Source organism: Eschscholzia californica, unplaced genomic scaffold (genome assembly GCF_041429995.1).
Source record: "Eschscholzia californica isolate CP2 unplaced genomic scaffold, dmEscCali1.0.p SCAF_3, whole genome shotgun sequence".
Classification (NCBI taxonomy): Eukaryota; Viridiplantae; Streptophyta; class Magnoliopsida; order Ranunculales; family Papaveraceae; genus Eschscholzia; species Eschscholzia californica.
The window spans coordinates 31,068,547-31,085,519 of NW_028238420.1; the positions used below are offsets into that span (position 1 = coordinate 31,068,547).

Below are 16,973 nucleotides of genomic sequence, written 5' to 3' on the forward strand. Positions count from 1 at the left end.
TACATTTTGATTTTCTTTTGCATGAGAATATAATTGCTAAGTCAATCTCTATTTTTGCTCCACTACACTTTGTCTTAACCATTCTTATATTAGGTGTATTTCATTAATTTTTGAACTGTTTTTTAAGAAATAGAAAATTAAATGTTTTTTCCACAAAAAAATAATAATACATAAATACACATGTGAATCACTGATGATTTTCATCATCTTACATTTTGTTCGATTTTGTGAACGTAATTTATTTATGTACGAACGACCCGCAATTAAATTTCGCCCTGGGCCCTCAAATTCTCAGCCACGGCTCTGAATTCAACGACCCTTTCCAACAATCAATAAAGAAAATATGCTTAAAGAAATATCATAAAAGTCTAATAAGAAAAACAGAACAAGAAAAACTTGCGGACAACCTTGTTACTTCAAAATTTCATATAATTGTGAGATCTAGACCACGATTTCAGGGAAAGGTTGCACTGGAGCACCCTCCCTCTTCCTTTTCTAGATTATGGAGCAGGTGATGAGTTCTAGAGCAACTGCTATTGCACCCAGGGCCGATATGACTCCGATGTAAATATTCCTCTCTGGGTCTAGTATATCAGTACCTTTGAAAACGTTTAGAACACTCAACACAATCACAACGTAACCCGTCAAGTGATGATAGATGTTCTAGTAGAATCTATACTTGTGGTCCGGTTTTGGCCTTAGACGCATCGCAAGTACCTGTAACGTAGCGAGAACAAAGAAAACAATACCAATGTACCTGTGAGCATCGTACTGAATACCCGAGGACTTCTTACCCAACACAAGACCACTTGCCCATCCACCAACTCCAACTACATAAGCAGATGTTTGGCAGAATATGTGCAAGTAAAACCATGTCGGTCCTGTCGAATCCACTTTCTTCAAGTACCTTGCTATTATCGCACCCAACGGCATTAGGGTTCCCCAACTCACTGCATTCAACACCCCATGTACATTCTTGAGTTTAAGTCTTGAACTTGCTCCTCCTGTTTCTGATTTTGATATGTATCCGAATAGAAAATTAAGAGACCCAAAGGATCGAACATTGGGTCCAGAAATACGGTGCATCCTAGGATTGATTCCGTCGATAAGATGTCCATCTTGAAAGAGTAAATTTTATCTGTGTCCTTTGAATAGGATGCACATGCTCTATTTATAATCACAGTTGGATTATTACAATATATCCTGAATATTTTATCTAAATATTTACAATATATGATAATATATGCAATCAAAACTAAATAATATGAATAGGGAAATATGATATCCACATTTGAATTTGAAATTCAAATATTTGCTCAAATCTGAGAGAGATTTCTATATCTTTATCATCCCCCTCAAACTGAACGTCTGGAACATAAAAACTGATGACGAGCTTTGACCAATCCTTTAGTGAAGACACCAGTAATTTGTTCTTGTGTTGGGATATATCGAACTTGTAATGAACCACGAACAACCCTTTCTCGGACAAAATGGTAGTCTAAGTCTATATGTTTGCTTCGAGAATGAAGAATACGATTGTGGGCCATATATGTTGCACTGATGTTGTCACAATACACAGTTGGAGGTGTCTTAAGAAAAATGCCAACATCTTTGAGCAAGTATTAGATCCATGCTATCTCTGCAGTAGTGTAAGCCATAGGCCTATATTCAGCTTCTATACTGCTCCTAGAAATAATTGGTTGTTTCTTGGATGACCAAGCAATAAGATGATTACCAAGATACACACAAGTACCTGAGATTGATCAGCGTGAATCTGGGTCACCGGCCCAATCAACAACTGCATAAGCAGTAACTATTGAGTGGACACCCCCAACTCAGTAACCTGACTTAGATGAATAAAATAATCCACGTCCAAGAGTGCCTTTGAGATATCGTAAAATACGTTTGACTGCACTAAAATGGACATTGGTCGGGCTATGCATAAACTGACAAACCTGATTTACTGAATAAGTTATATCAGGTCTTGAGACAAATATTATAGACCACCAACAAGTGATCGATAAAGGGTAGTACCTTGAAACAAAATACCGTCAGTTTGAGACATTTTCTTACCACATGAAGAAGGAGTGGAAACTGGTTTGGAATTGACTAAGTCAATTTTGGATAACAAAACCAAAGTATAGCGAGATTGAGTAATAAATAAACCAGATGTGAGAGGGTGGTTTCAAAAGGTTTCCAAATTGGATTCAATTGTAAGAGGCGGTTTTGGTTATCAAATTGGCTATAGGCGGTTTGAGAAAAGTTAGAAACTCAATTGGGCGGTTTGGCAATTTGTAATTGGCACTAATATTTAGAAACCAAAGTTTCTATTATTGGGCTTGTTATGACGGTGGATATCCTATATAAATAGGGGGTTTGAGTGCTTATAATTCATCATCAAGAACAAACACAACAACTATTCTTTAGAGAGAGCAAGTGGGAGAGAAAATTTGTTCATAGTTTTGAGCGGTGTTTAATTTCTCGGTCGTCAAAGATCTAATATAGAAGGTTAAATTTCTATACAGTACCATCTCGGTCGATCAAAGATCTAAAATTTGTTGCTACAGCTTGTTATATTGTGAACAAGTCTCCACATTCTTCTTTCTTAGGATATGCTACAGGAGTCAAGGGTTATCGGCTATGGTGTACAGAAGACAAGAAGTTTGTAATCAGCAGAGATGTGGTGTTTGATGAGTCATCTATTGTAGCTATGGCGAAAGCTACGGTGCCTAGTTGTGGTGATGTTGGGTCTACTAAAGCTCAAGTAGTGGAAGTAGAAGCCGAAGACCAACGGGTTTTTAGGAATCATGATCAGGTGGAGCATCAGGATAATACTCAGGATGAGGAAATTGATGAACCCGATCATGAGGAGGTTCAAGGGGAAGGTACACAAGTTTTACAACAACAACAGCAGGATGTTTCGGTACACACTAGGCCGAAACGGTTATATAAGCCGGTACAGAAGTTAGGGTCAGACAACCCCCTTAGGCATTACGGGAAGGCAAATGTCATTGAATATGCACTCTCGGTGGAAGACGACGAGCCGGTCACCTTCAAATAAGCTATTATCGCGGAGGAAAGAGAGAGTTGGTTGGTTGCTATGCAAGAAGAGATGGAGTCTCTTCACAAGAACAATACATGGGAGGTGTCTCATTGACCGAAGGTAAGTCTGTTATTGGTTGTAAATGGGTGTACAAGAAGAAAGAAGATTCGTCCGAGATCAAGGGTACAAGGTATAAGGCAAGACTAGTGGCCAAGGGTTATGCACAGAAAGAAGGGATTGACTACAATGAGATTTTCCCCCCGGTCGTGAAACATACTTCTATTCGGGTGCTATTGAGTATTGTTGCTCACAGTGATCTTGAGCTGGAACAACTCGATGTTAAAACCATTAGAAGAAGAAATTTATATGGCTCAACCTGAGGGATACAAGGTTGAGGGCAAAGAAAATCAATTATGTCTTTTGAGGAAGTCTCTTTACGGATTGAAACAATCCCCTCGCCAATGGTACAAACGATTTGATTTTTTCATGCTAAAGCATGGTTTTCGCAGAAGTGACTATGATTGTTGTGTATACATTAAGAAGCTTCGCGAAGGTGACTTTATTTATCTCCCTTTTGTATGTGGATGACATGCTTATTGCTTCTCGAAGCATGGTGGAGATAGATCAGTTGAAATCTCAACTCAGGCAAGAGTTTGAGATGAAAGACATGGGCGCTGCAAAGAAGATACTGGGAATAGAGATTAAGAGAGAGCGATCAAGTAAGAAACTGTACTTGAGTCTAGAAAAGTTACATCGAACGAGTAGTTTCTCGATTCGGGATGTAGAATGCGAAGGCGGTGTCAACACCTTTGGCACCACACTTCAGGCTCTCGGGAAAACAATCTCCCACTACTACGGTGGAGAAGGATCATATGGATCGTGTACCGTATGCTAGTGCAGTTGGGAAATTGATGTACGCTATGGTGTGTACTCGTTCGGATATTTCACAGGCGGTCAGTGTGGTTAGTAGGTTTCACAGGCGGTCAGTGTGGTTAGTAGGTTTATGGCAAACCCGGGGAAGACACATTGGGAAGCTGTGAAGTGGGTCTTGAGGTACTTGAAGGGTACTGTTGATACGGGTTTGTGCTTTGGTGGAGACACATGTCAGGTAAGCGGTTTTGTTGACTCAGATTATGCTGGCGATTTAGATAGAAGACGATCTACTACTGGTTATGTATTTAAGGTACATGGTGCTCCAATTAGTTGGCGATCGATGTTACAATCTACAGTTGCATTATCTACCACGGAGGCCGAGTGTATGGCTATGGCCGACGAAGTGAAGGTAGCATTGTGGTTTTGGGGTCTTCTGAATGATCTAGGGATTAAGCAGGAGTGCATAGATGTATGGTGTGATAGTCAAAGTGCGATCCACTTAGCGAAGAATTAGGTTCATCATGCTCGTACTAAGCATATCGATGTCAGGTATCATCACTTTGTACGAGATCTCATAGAGGAAGGTGATGTTTCTCTCAAGAAGGTTCACACAGATGAGAATCCCACGGACATGTTGACTAAAGTGGTGACGTGTAGTAAGTTTCAGCATTGCCCGAAATTGCTACAAATCGACTCGTGTTAAGTTGCCCGAAAGGGCGTAATGGCGACAAGATAATTTTTATGTGAAGGGTTGGTAGAACTACGGTAGGCTTGATCCTATAAAATGGTACGTAGGCAGCCATGGTCATATGGCGCAGTCGGATGAAGTTACAAGAAGCAGATATATCTTACAAGGAGTATTCTCGTGTTCGTCCAAAATTTGAAGTATATCAAATTATGTACGAGGTGGAGAATTGTGAGAGGGCGGTTTCAAAAGGTTTCCAAATTGGATTAAATTGTAAGAGGCGGTTTTGGTTATCAAATTGGCTATAGGCGGTTTGAGAAAAGTTAGAAACTCAATTGGGCGGTTTTGCAATTTGTAATTGGCATTAATATTTAGAAACCAAAGTTTCTATTATTGGGCTTGTTATGACGGTGGATTCTTTAGAGAGAGCAAGTGGGAGAGAAAATTTACTCATAGTTTTGAGCGGTGTTTAATTTCTCGGTCGTCAAAGATCTAATATAGAAGGTTAAATTTCTATACAGTACCATCTTGGGACGAACTTGCGGGTTGTGTGAGTCATCTTCATCTATCCTTCAATAAAGTTTTCTTGTTCGCCCGAGGACGTAGGCTTTAAGCCAAACCTCGTTAACTTCTGTTCGCATATTTAGATTTTGACTTAGTTTTTCGATTAATTTTCATAGTCGGATCAATTTCTAGGATAGGTTTGATAGCTTCCGCGAACTTTTAGTACTAACACCAGAAGCAGTCCTTTTTAATTCCATTCCCAAAAAATTATGAACCTCGCCCAGATCATTCATTGCAAACTGAGAATTAAGTCTTGAAATAAACCCTGATATAAGTGAGGGGTTTGAACCTATAATGAGGATACCATCGACATATAATAATAAAATAGTAATTGAAGATGAGGAGCTATGAAGAAACAATGAAGTGTCAGACTCAGAATTGACAAACCCCAATTCTTGAAGATAAGTAGTGAAGCGTGTAAACCATGCTCGGGGTGCCTATTTAAGACCATAAATAGCTTTATTTAATCGACAAACATGATCTGGGTAATTTGGATCGACAAATCCAGTCGGTTGATGCATAAAAACTTATGTATCAAGGTATCTGTGTAAGAAAGCGTTTTTAACATCTAATTGTCGGATTTGCCAACCGGATGAAACTGCAACACTTAAGATAAGCCGAATTGTAACTGGTTTAACAACTGGTGAAAAAGTCTCATCATAATCAATTCCATGTTGTTATGAATAACTTTTTGCTACCAAACTGGCTTTGAAACGATCTACTATGCCGTCCCTTTTGATTTTAATCCGAAAGACCCATTTACATCCAACAAGGTTCATATGAGGTTGAAAAGGAACTAATGACCAGGTTTGTTTCTTAATCGAAGCATTAAACTCATCTGCCATTGCCTCACACCATCGTAAGTCTTTCTTTGCCTCTGTATAACATGATGGTTCCTTTGGTAAAGGAGGAACAGTAAAAGGAAAGAATGTGAGATTTTATACTTGGTGGCCAACAGTGATTGTATTACCTTCGGTTTTATAATTCCTTGTTTTGAACGTGTGATCATTTGATGTGTCCGAACCGGCGCTGGTGGAGCAGTATCATTCACGGGCAAAACAAATGGAGTCTCATCAATGTTATGACCATCTTGGGCAGCAAGTGGATTTGTAGAGAGTCCATCATTAGAGGGAAGATCTTGGGATAAGTCAGTAGGACTCAAAATACCATGAAAAAGTAAGTTTCTCTGTGTCCTTTGAATCAAGAATTTGTAGGAGCCATTAGAGAGGCCAAGTATAAAGAAGACAGGAAAAAAAACCTCAGCTCAAGATACCATGAAAGAGTAAATTTCTCTGTGTCCTTTGAATAGGATGCACAGGCTCTATTTATAATCATAGTTGGATTATTACAATATTGTTGTGAAAAATAAAGAAGGTGGGGAAGAAGAAAGATAATGGAAATATAAACCAAAAGATAGTAGACAAGAAGAACTAGATTGTATTCTTATGTTTGTAGAGAAATTCTATACGTTTGGTACATTGGTACTTTTGGTAGATACATACATATTCTTCATTAGCAGGAAACCTCTTTATATAGGCATTTAGCTAGATGAGTTACATTGGTCCTAGACCATGTCGGATGGCACGTGCTAGTTGCGTCCTAGACGTTGTCTAGCACAGCATGGCCCTAGGCCATGCACGGTTGGAATGAGTCGGACGGGATGAACTCTAAGTCTGCGACGCGTCTAGACGTGTCAGACGCGTCCTAGATGCGTTTGGACGCTCCAGTCGCATCTGGATGCGTCTGGACGCATGTCCCTGGTCTCGGTCCTAGACCGAGATCATCTGGGGATCCCAGACGCGTCTGGGACGTCCTAGTCCAACTCGGATTGGGATTCCCAAACGCGTCTGGGACGTCCAAGATGCGAGCATCTCGGACTCCCAGTCCTTCTCGGACTGGGATTCCCAGACGCGTCCTAGACGCGTCTGGGCAGTCCAAGATGCTAACATCTTGGGCTCCTAGTCCGTCCGGGACTAGGAATCTCGGTCCTAGAGGGACCGGGGCTTCCTGTCACGTGTTCTTTGGTCTCAAGACTCTGTCCCGAGACCTACTGTCCGGTCAGGACGCGTCCTGGCCGGTCCAGACTCGAGGATGTTTTTGGACTTTCCAAGAGATTATCCTTCCAACCGATTTTGCCTTCTTTTTCCTACTTTTGCATGAAAAACTGTTGTTTTTTTAATATTCAAGACCAAAATTTCATGATTTTGAAACCTGATTTCTAAATTTTTTGATCCGTTAGATCCGTTTTCGAAAACCCTTGGGTTTTCCAAAAACATATAATTTTGATTATTTTATGCATTGAAACCCTTTCAAATACAGGTTTGAAAGTGTTTTAAAACTTTTCAAACTAATCAAAATTTTGTCTGAATCTCTATTCAAACAATTTTATCTATCAATCTAAAGTTCGAATCTAATTCGTTCTAGCCAAAGATAGTTTCATGCAAACGGCTCGTGATGCCATTGTTGGGAATTACACGTATCTAATACATAACCTAATTATGTTACTAGTGTTGGTAGCGGAATCTCAATCATCTTATGTAGTGGTGTTATAAAGGCCGGGCCGGCCCGGGCCTGACCAACCCGGGCTGGGGTAGTTCCCGGGCCGGGCCTCAACCCGGCCTGGGCATACAAGGCCCAACCCGGGGCCGGTACTGGACCGGGGTTGGCCGGTCTGGGCCAGGCCCGCCCGCGGGTCACACAAAAAAAAAGTTTAGAAAGCTTTAAAAAAAAAAACAAATTGTCTTTAAGTGTTTGTCTTTAAGTGCAAACTAGTTTGTCTTTAAGTGTTTTCAATTTAAATTTCAAATTAATTGGTGGAATCTAGACTAGTTTGTCTTTAAGTGCTTTCAATTCAAATTTCAAATTAATTGGCGGAATCTAGACTAGTTTGTCTTTAAGTGCTTTCACTTCAATTCAAATTTTTTAATTTCTTTATTCTTTGGAAGACAACCAAATTATGAAATTAATTGGAAATATAAATAAAAGACATTCAAATTGAGAAATAAAGTAAATTTTTTATTTAATTAAAATGAAATGAGATAAAAAAATTACAAGACAAAAGGTAGATAATTGGATCACTATAGATTAAGCACATCCCAACTAGGTTGGCACCCACTTAACCTATCAATCATTTCCAATTATCTTTACATTAGACAAATAAAATTAAAATACTACATGATAAAATAAGTAACTAATCTTCAACAATTACTTCATCTTCTTGTAGTCCTTCATATATTTTTTGAAGTTCCTCAGTATGAGTGGTTTGCCTAATTTCAAAATCATCCCAATCTTTCACGCATATAGTTGCTTCAAAAATATCTTCACCTAATCGGTTCCTTTCATCGGTCAAAACTAGTGAACATGCACTAAAAGCCGATCCCGATGCAACGGTTGATGCGGGGTGATGGGCCTAAAAATGGGTCTATTCCCGCAAGTATACGGGGTCAAGTTATAGTATTTATAATAAGATCGAGTATCGTCCCAAGGGATAAGTAGGCAATTTCGGATATTGACGGCAAGTTTAGCACAATAATTAAAATGTCAATAGGTAACTTAGACTAACACACACACCCATCACTTCGTAAATTTGATGATTGATTAGTAAAATAAAGAAACAAATAAAACTAACTAAACTATCTAAGAGAAGGGAGAAGATATCTAAGGTTATAAAATCCACCACATAATTTCACTTTATAAAACAAGCACTTAATTACTTAAATCTCTTTTGCATTTACTCGGGATCCAATATAATGAACTATTTGGATTCCGGATGATATTCTAGATAAAACAATTTTATAATTAAGAATGTATGATTGACTACCATATAAAACTAATTTCCTACACTATCATTCAAGATCTAAAAGGCATATCTCATCTAATAAATCAATAAAAGCATGAAATGTCTAATTATAATACATGAATGATAATAAGGTTATAGAATCAACATGAAATGACAATCAATAGGCATTGAAGCACATCAAAGGATTTAATTAATCAAGAACAAGTATTATAAAGATCCAAAATGGGTTTCATTCACAACCTTAATTGCTAAATTAACTATACATGGAATCTAGAATAACATTTATTGACATTGTAAAATAAATGAAAATACTAAGAAATTAATGGAAAGAAATCACCAAGAATGCTCAAATTTCATATCCCCATGTATCTCCAATTTGTCCAAGATTTACTCCATTTATGCTCAAGAATGTTACTCCAAGAAATCCAAGTAATAGCTATTTTATTGCCACCCAAATAAGAAAAAGAAGGAAAAGAAGAAATTAGATCTAGAAAGAAGTTAGAAAGAAGAGATGAAGAGGGTAAAGATGATAGAAGAATATGGAAGGGAGAAGAAGAAGACTATTAATGGAAGAAAGAATAGTGGTAGAGAAGAAGATAGAAAAAGATGGATTTAATAGAAGAGGGATTGAGTAAGAAGAGGTTTATTAATGGTAGAAGAGGTAGATATGAGAGGGTTTGCAAGTCTAGGTTCTAATGGAGGAGAAAGTGTTGTTTAAATAGAGTTAGGGTTTGTGTAGGGTTAAATGGTAAAAAGAATAAAAAGAGGGGGTTATATTTGGAATTATGGGGTTTAAAGGACGAAACCCATGTGGCTAAGGTTTGAAACTGGGACATGTGTCGACTGGAGAGAGGGTTAAGCAATCTGGCCGTTAGGGTCTGTGTTCACGCGGCTACAGTGCTTCGCGGCGCATGAAAATGTGCTCGGCAGCAGCACCATCCGTCGGATCAGAAGAAACGCGGGATCTTGAGGGACAGTAGAGCGACACGCGTCCTGGACTACTCCAATATGCTGCTTCGGGCGACATGGGATAATTAATAAAGGACGGGAAGGTCATCAGCCGTCAGATCTTGGATACGCGGCAACGGACGTACAAGATTAAAACGTTGCTTCTGGGACTACGGGATTAAATTGCTTCGGTTGCACGGGATCATAAGAAATGGGTCGGGAATCTCAGCAGCCGTTGATCTTGAAAACGCGGAACCCAACGGTCAAGATTAAAACGTTTGAACGGGACCACCAAGTTAAGTTGCCGCGCGTTACACCGGATCAGGCCTATAGGTTTCATTTCGCTGCTCAACGCTAACACGGGAATCATATATACCGGCCTTCATATTGCGCCACGTGTCTTCTTGTATTCCGCGTGCCAAATCTGTGCCCGCTATTGTCCCGCAAGTCAACCCTCTTTGACAAAACTTTAACCTTGATTTATTCCTTCGTCCGGACTCCGATTTGACTTCCGTTTTCTCCTATGGACTCGTCTCGACCTCTACTTTTCAACCACGCACTGACCTTGGCCAAATTTCCAGAATGCCCTTGACTCCAAATGACCAAAATACCCTTTATGCATCTTTTCCTCGTTTTTAACCATTTTTTACACCTAACTCCACAAAACACACCTAATCAAGAAAATCAACCATTTTATTATAATAAAGACCCGAAACGAACTAACTCGACTAAATTAAACGACTTAGATGGGACATTTTCATGACCCATCACGGGGGGAGTAAGTAAATCACGTGCCATGATTTGCATAATTGGGTAATAAACTCCATTTTGTCTCCACCATTGTAAAACATCGAAGTTTCCATCATATATGTTTTGTTCATTATCTAAGGCAGCTTGTAAATACATTTTAAGTTCAAAACAATCACCACAATTTTGTTCACCTTTGATTAATTCTTTTATTTACTAACAATCTTTACCATCCAACGTCTTGGCTAGACGAAGCAACATTTGAACTACTTTGAATCCTTTGAACCATAAATCCTTTCATATTGTTCATATAAATCTTTTAATAAATTATACACATAATCATCAATAGAAAAATTAGGGCGTTGTTCAAGGTTATCATAAATATTAAACAATATAAATGAGGTATTTTCTACCTTCAATCTAGGATCCATGCATGAAACTAAAATGAATAAAGTAGGAATTTCTCCCCAATATTTTTTGAACTTTAGCTCCATTTTACTAATTACGTTAACATAAATTTGATTATGTCTACAATTAACAAAAGCTTCGGTCATGTCATAGAGTTCTCTTCATACTAGATTTGTAGTAGGATAATAAATACCTGATAATATAGTAGTATACTTATAAAAAACTTTTAGAAGATTTAAAAATAAATCACATTTTTTAAAATAAAAAATGGTCAAACCAAAATGATTTTCAAATCCAACAAAATCAATAATTACATCTTCATAACCACAACATGACTTTAACATTAGATATGTTGCATTCCAACGAGTTGGTTCAAATCCAACAAAATCAATAATTACATCTTCATAACCATAACATGAATTTAACATTAGATATGTTGCATTCCAACGAGTTGGTATATCCCCCATAAATTTCTTGGGTTTTAGACCTCTTTCTTTACACAATTTCGTGTAATTTTTCCATCTACTATTCGAACTCTCAATGTAAGTAAGAGTATCGGAAATTTTTTCAATAAAATTGAGACTCTCATATTTTGAAATACTTTTCATACCATCTCTCACAACCAAATGAATGATATGACATACACATCTAACATGAGTTATTTTCTTATCGTAAAATTCATTAATGTGCCTAGTTTGAAGTAAAGTCATTGCACTTGTATTAGCGGTCGCGTTATCAAAAGTAATACTAATGCACTTATCAATAACACCATATTCTCTAAGTATTCTAGATATGTGTTGGTATATTTGATTACCATCATGAGGATAACTACATAAACGAAGACCAATAATACGTTCCATGTCTCGGAGTTAACATAATGTGCGGTTACGACTAGATAACCGAGTTTTTGCAACCACTCCACATATCCGAAGTGAAAGAAATCCCTCCTTTCACATTTTGTAATTCGTTTATCACAAAAACTTTTTGATTTTTAAAAAGTTCAATAATGTCATTCCTAATCGTATGTCTACTAGTTTTACGATATAAAGGTTGAACGGAATTCTTGATCCAACGTTCTAATTTTGGATCTTCGGCATATGTTAAAGGTTGTTCACCACTTGCAATATATAAAGCTAAATCTTGCCTCATTTTTTTACTATTATATGTAAATAATGGTTGGCTACTATTTTGACTTCCAACTATGGGTGTTTGAGTAGGATTACCTCCTTCGTGCTTAGGTTTACAAGTTTCTAAATGTCGTTTTAAAGTAGACGACCCTTTCAAAGGGTCTTTGACATAGTCTTTTTTTGCAAAACATACAAATCTCCCTCATTTGTTTTACCCCTTCAATCGTTCTTTCTTCCATGGTAAAATAATTCCATTCTTCGGATTTCAACTTTCTCTTAGATTGTTGGGTTCCGGGGGTACTACTATCCATAGTTGGTTCTTCACCGGACAAATCGACATGGTTAGGTCCGGAGGGACTATCAAAATCATAATTATCCATGACTAAAATTAAAATGAGAGGGTAGGAGAAAAGAAATTATATGTAAAAAAATAGAAATAGGTTGATAAGGTAGTAAATTACTTACTTGATACCCTTTTTTTTGTTGAACTACTTTCTTGATAGTTAATACCCTTAATTGAATAATTGATTACTAAAATAATTAATAGAAGTCTTCAAAAATTGATCACTCTTGATTCTTGGATAATTGACCTCTTTAGTTAAATAACCCAATACTTGAAAATTGATATCTTGAAGAGTAAAGAGCTTGATTCTTTAATAAAGATAAATTTTTTTGAACTTGAAGAGTAAAGAGCTTGAAGATGAAGTTAAGAGAAGTAGAAAAGAGTAGTTTTGGATGGAAATTTAGTGAATACTAGTGTTTTATTTATAGACAAATGAGGGGGAAGTAAAATGACAATTTTTACCCTCCCCAACAACTAGAAAACAGCTAGTTGGGGGGTAGAAAGGGTAAAAAACCCAACTAGCCGTTTTTTGTACTTTTAAAAAAATAAATAAATAAAAAAATTGAAATCTGACCGTTGAGACGGGGCGGGCCGGGCCGGTTAACCCAACCCGTCTCAACGGCCTGCCGGACCAAGTAAAACCAGGGTTGTTCCCGGGTCGGGCCGAATTTGGCCCAACGGGTCAAAACGCTAGGCCCAGCCCGGGACCGGGAATAAACCCGGGTTACCCTGACCCGGTAAGCTTACGGCCCAGACCTGTACGGAACGGGTCGGGCCCGGTCCCCACCCGGGCCGGCCCGACCTTTATAACACCACTAATCTTATGATTAACACTAGGTTGTCGAGGACCTATACATGAACATATCAATGAACTAGAATGAAGAAGAAAACCTGGATTCGCTTTCACACGAACTAAATTCCGACCAGTATTCGGAAGATAAAGAGCTTCAAGTGGAGCTCTTATACTTGAGACACCGAATTGTATAACTCGAACTCCCTTCGTTTGAGTCAGCTAGGACCTTCTTGAAGGTTGAGATGAAGAACTGCTTCTTCTAGACTTGATAGAAAGAATGTGAACTTTTCTCTAAAATCTTCTTTTCTCTAAGATGTGTGAGAGAGATGATTTTCTTTTGAGAAAATTCCACACCTTTTCTGAACTCATAATGGAGCTTTATATAGGCATTACCTTAGTGGAGTCCTACTCAAATAAGGAATCCTAAAAGTCCCTTTAGAAAAGATAAGCACAAGTTAGTGTTAAAACTAACCGGGACTCTTTAATATGGGAGAACCCTAATTAGGGTTCCCCATTGGTATGTTCGGCAAGAGCAACCCTTAATGGCCTTGCTCTGTCAAGCCCACCCCTTTGGTTAGGCCGGCCAGGGATCTCCCCTTAAGGGAATCCCTGGTTGCCCCTTAAAAGTGGGTTTTTACCTTTTCGGACTTCTCTTTCGAGTCCGATTCTTTCTATCTTTTAGACTGGATCATATCCATCTATTTACAAGTTTCCATCAGTCTATTCTCACTGTTCAAGTTACCAATTCTTATGTGTAACCCGTTGTAGGATCCGGTCTATGTTAGCTGCGGATAACCGAAGTGATCCGACAATCGTAAGCGGCTTCTAGCTAAGCATTACGACTCCTAATTGAACCAGATTGATCGATCTTCCAATAAATTCATCATTATCCTACGAGCCAAATCATACGCATTTCCATCATGGTCGAAGGACATTCCTTCAGAAGCATATACCTTCAGACTCTAAGGACATATATCCTTCATCGGGATGGTACACGGTTGGTGAGATATGAAGCAGAAAGAAGAGCTTCTCCTCAGTAACATAAAGGCATGTGAGACTCAATTAAGGAAGCGCAGACAACCTCTAATAAGTGGCGATTTTTGCGTTCAGCTACACCATTTTATTGTGGTGTTCCTGGACAGGTGGTTTGATGAATGACACCATTAGAATCCAAAAAATTCTTAAGTCGAGCGTCGTGATTTTCACCACTGTTATCACTACGTAACACCTGAACTCGAGCATTATATTGTGTTTGAATGGTTTTATAGAATTTTTGAAACAACATGTTAACCTCAGATTTTAGATTTCATCAAACATAACCAAGTCATCCTAGTACAATCATTGATGAAAGTAATAAACCAACGTGTCCCTCCTAGGCTGGGCACTTTTGAAGGTCCCAATTAAACATCACAATGAATTACCATAAAAGGAAGAGGACTTTTATTCAAAACCAAAGAGTATGAAGTGCAATGACTTTTCGCAAGTTCACACACATCACATTTAAAGAGGAATCATCTAAATTTGTAAACAAATTAGGAAATAACTTTCTTAAATAACCAAATGAGGCATGACCTAGTCCTCGATGCCTTAGCTTTATTTCAGTTACTCTCTTATGGGAACTAGTGGTCTCAACAGCCAATGCATGTTGTAGTCGATTAAAATGTTTTGACTCCAAGTCTAAATGGTAGAGGTTCCCCTTCTTAACACCATAACCAATCGTCTCTCGAGTCTGAATATCCTTAAACACACGATGATTAGGCCAAAAATAACAATACATGATAAAGTATAAGTAATTTGAGAGAGAAATAATAAATTATAATCTAAAGAAGGAACAACTAAGATGGAATCAAGATGTAAAGTATTACTCAGAAGGGATGATCCTTCCTTAAGTACTGAGGTGGTATGCCCATCGACTGTGGAGACATATTTATGCGAGGAGGGTTGAAGGTTTGTGACTTGCCCGACATCAAATGTCATATTATACGTTGCTTCGGAATCAATTATCCATGCATTATTAGAACCATGTGAAGAGGTGTTTACAACCGTACTTTCGATTATAGTAGTGGTGATTAATGCGGAAGACGTTGTAGGCGTGTGATCCTATTTTGTTTGAGCAATAACAACAGTAAAAGGCTTTTTTGGCATTCAGATGCCTTGTAGGATCCCACTAGTCGGGATATCTTATAAGTTCAAAACAACAACTCTTCAAATGACCTGTTTGATGAAAATAACATTTTAAGTTAGATTTTTCAAAACTAAGAGGATTTTTGTAGTTGACGGATTTTGACCGCTCTTGAGATTATTCTGGTGGAAGCATCAGAAATGTCACTATCTGTATTTAGTTGTACCTCGAAACGATTCACGACGAACTAATGAATAACATGCCTCCAAACTGAAAGGAGGATCATGGCGTAGAACTTCACGGCGAAGCTGATCTAAACTTTTATCTAGACCTGCAAGAAAAATATGAACCCGAACCCGTTCAATGGATTTGTGGTATGTTGTTACATCGTCTAGATCTTTCATGACCACTTTATCACGATGATCCTGTTCTCTAAAGAGTTCTGTGAGTTTGCCATAATAGACAGAGAGGGATCTAGACTCTTGTTTAGCAGAGAATGCCTGTTGATGAAGTGAATAAACCAGCATTTTATCATTACCATAAAAAAAGCAGTAGAGAGGGGTTTCCAAATTTCTCGTGCAGTAGGTATACGACGATAACGTTTCATGACATCAGAAGACATAGACATCTAAAGTCAGCGTTTCACTTTTTGATTTTCAGCATACCACTTATCATAACCTTTATCAGATTGGGTAGGTTGTGTAGTGGTACCCATAATGTAAGCCAATTTTTCTCGTTCAGCAATATGCATTTCCATGCATTGTGACCAGATATCATAATTTGTTTCAGTAAGTAGAACACCAATATTAATAACACCTTCTGGCTTAATAACAACTGGAATATGAGAGTCACTCATTTTCGACTCTTTTTTTCCTTTTTTTTTTTTCCTCCTTTTTTTCCTCCTTTTTTTTTTCTTATATATGATGGATATACAATTAAATGAAGAATAGAAAGAAAAAAATTACTAAAGGAAATACAATGGAGAAAGAAAAAAGAAACACAAACAAACTCTTTGTTGAACTCTGAAGATGGTAAGGAATAGCTCTGCAACAATTTGAACAATATCTTCTTTCCGTCTCCCCTTTTTTTCTTGAATATTTCTTTGCAAAGAATTTGATTGATACTATGGTCTTGAAAAAAAATGAGCATAAACTATTTTGGTTTTGATATAGGAAAGGGTTAGGATTTGAGATTTTTTGTTCTCTTTAAATAACACCCTGGATCTATGTTTTAGAGATTTTTTTTTCTCTTCTTTTTTTTTCAGAGTAAACTTGACTCGGATACCATGTTTAAACACGAATGAAAGGAGGAAGAGAAAAAAGGAAGAGAAGAAGTTTGGTTTTTGTATTATGTTTTTATTGAGAAATTACAATTCTTTTATAGGATAGTGATATCCTTAATTGAGAAAAATAAATCTAGTAATATATAATGTGATAATATATTGGTGTTTTGTGAGCAAGAATATTCAGAATATATGGTAATGAATCAATTATCATATATTCTCGATTTTAGTAACAAATC

At 37.7% G+C, this 16,973-nt stretch overlaps 1 pseudogene; it reads right to left on the reverse strand.

Moving 5' to 3' along the window:
• Positions 1-663: 663 nt before the first annotated feature.
• On the reverse strand, positions 664-16,308 carry LOC147549505 (uncharacterized; annotated as a pseudogene).
• Positions 16,309-16,973: the final 665 nt, after the last annotated feature.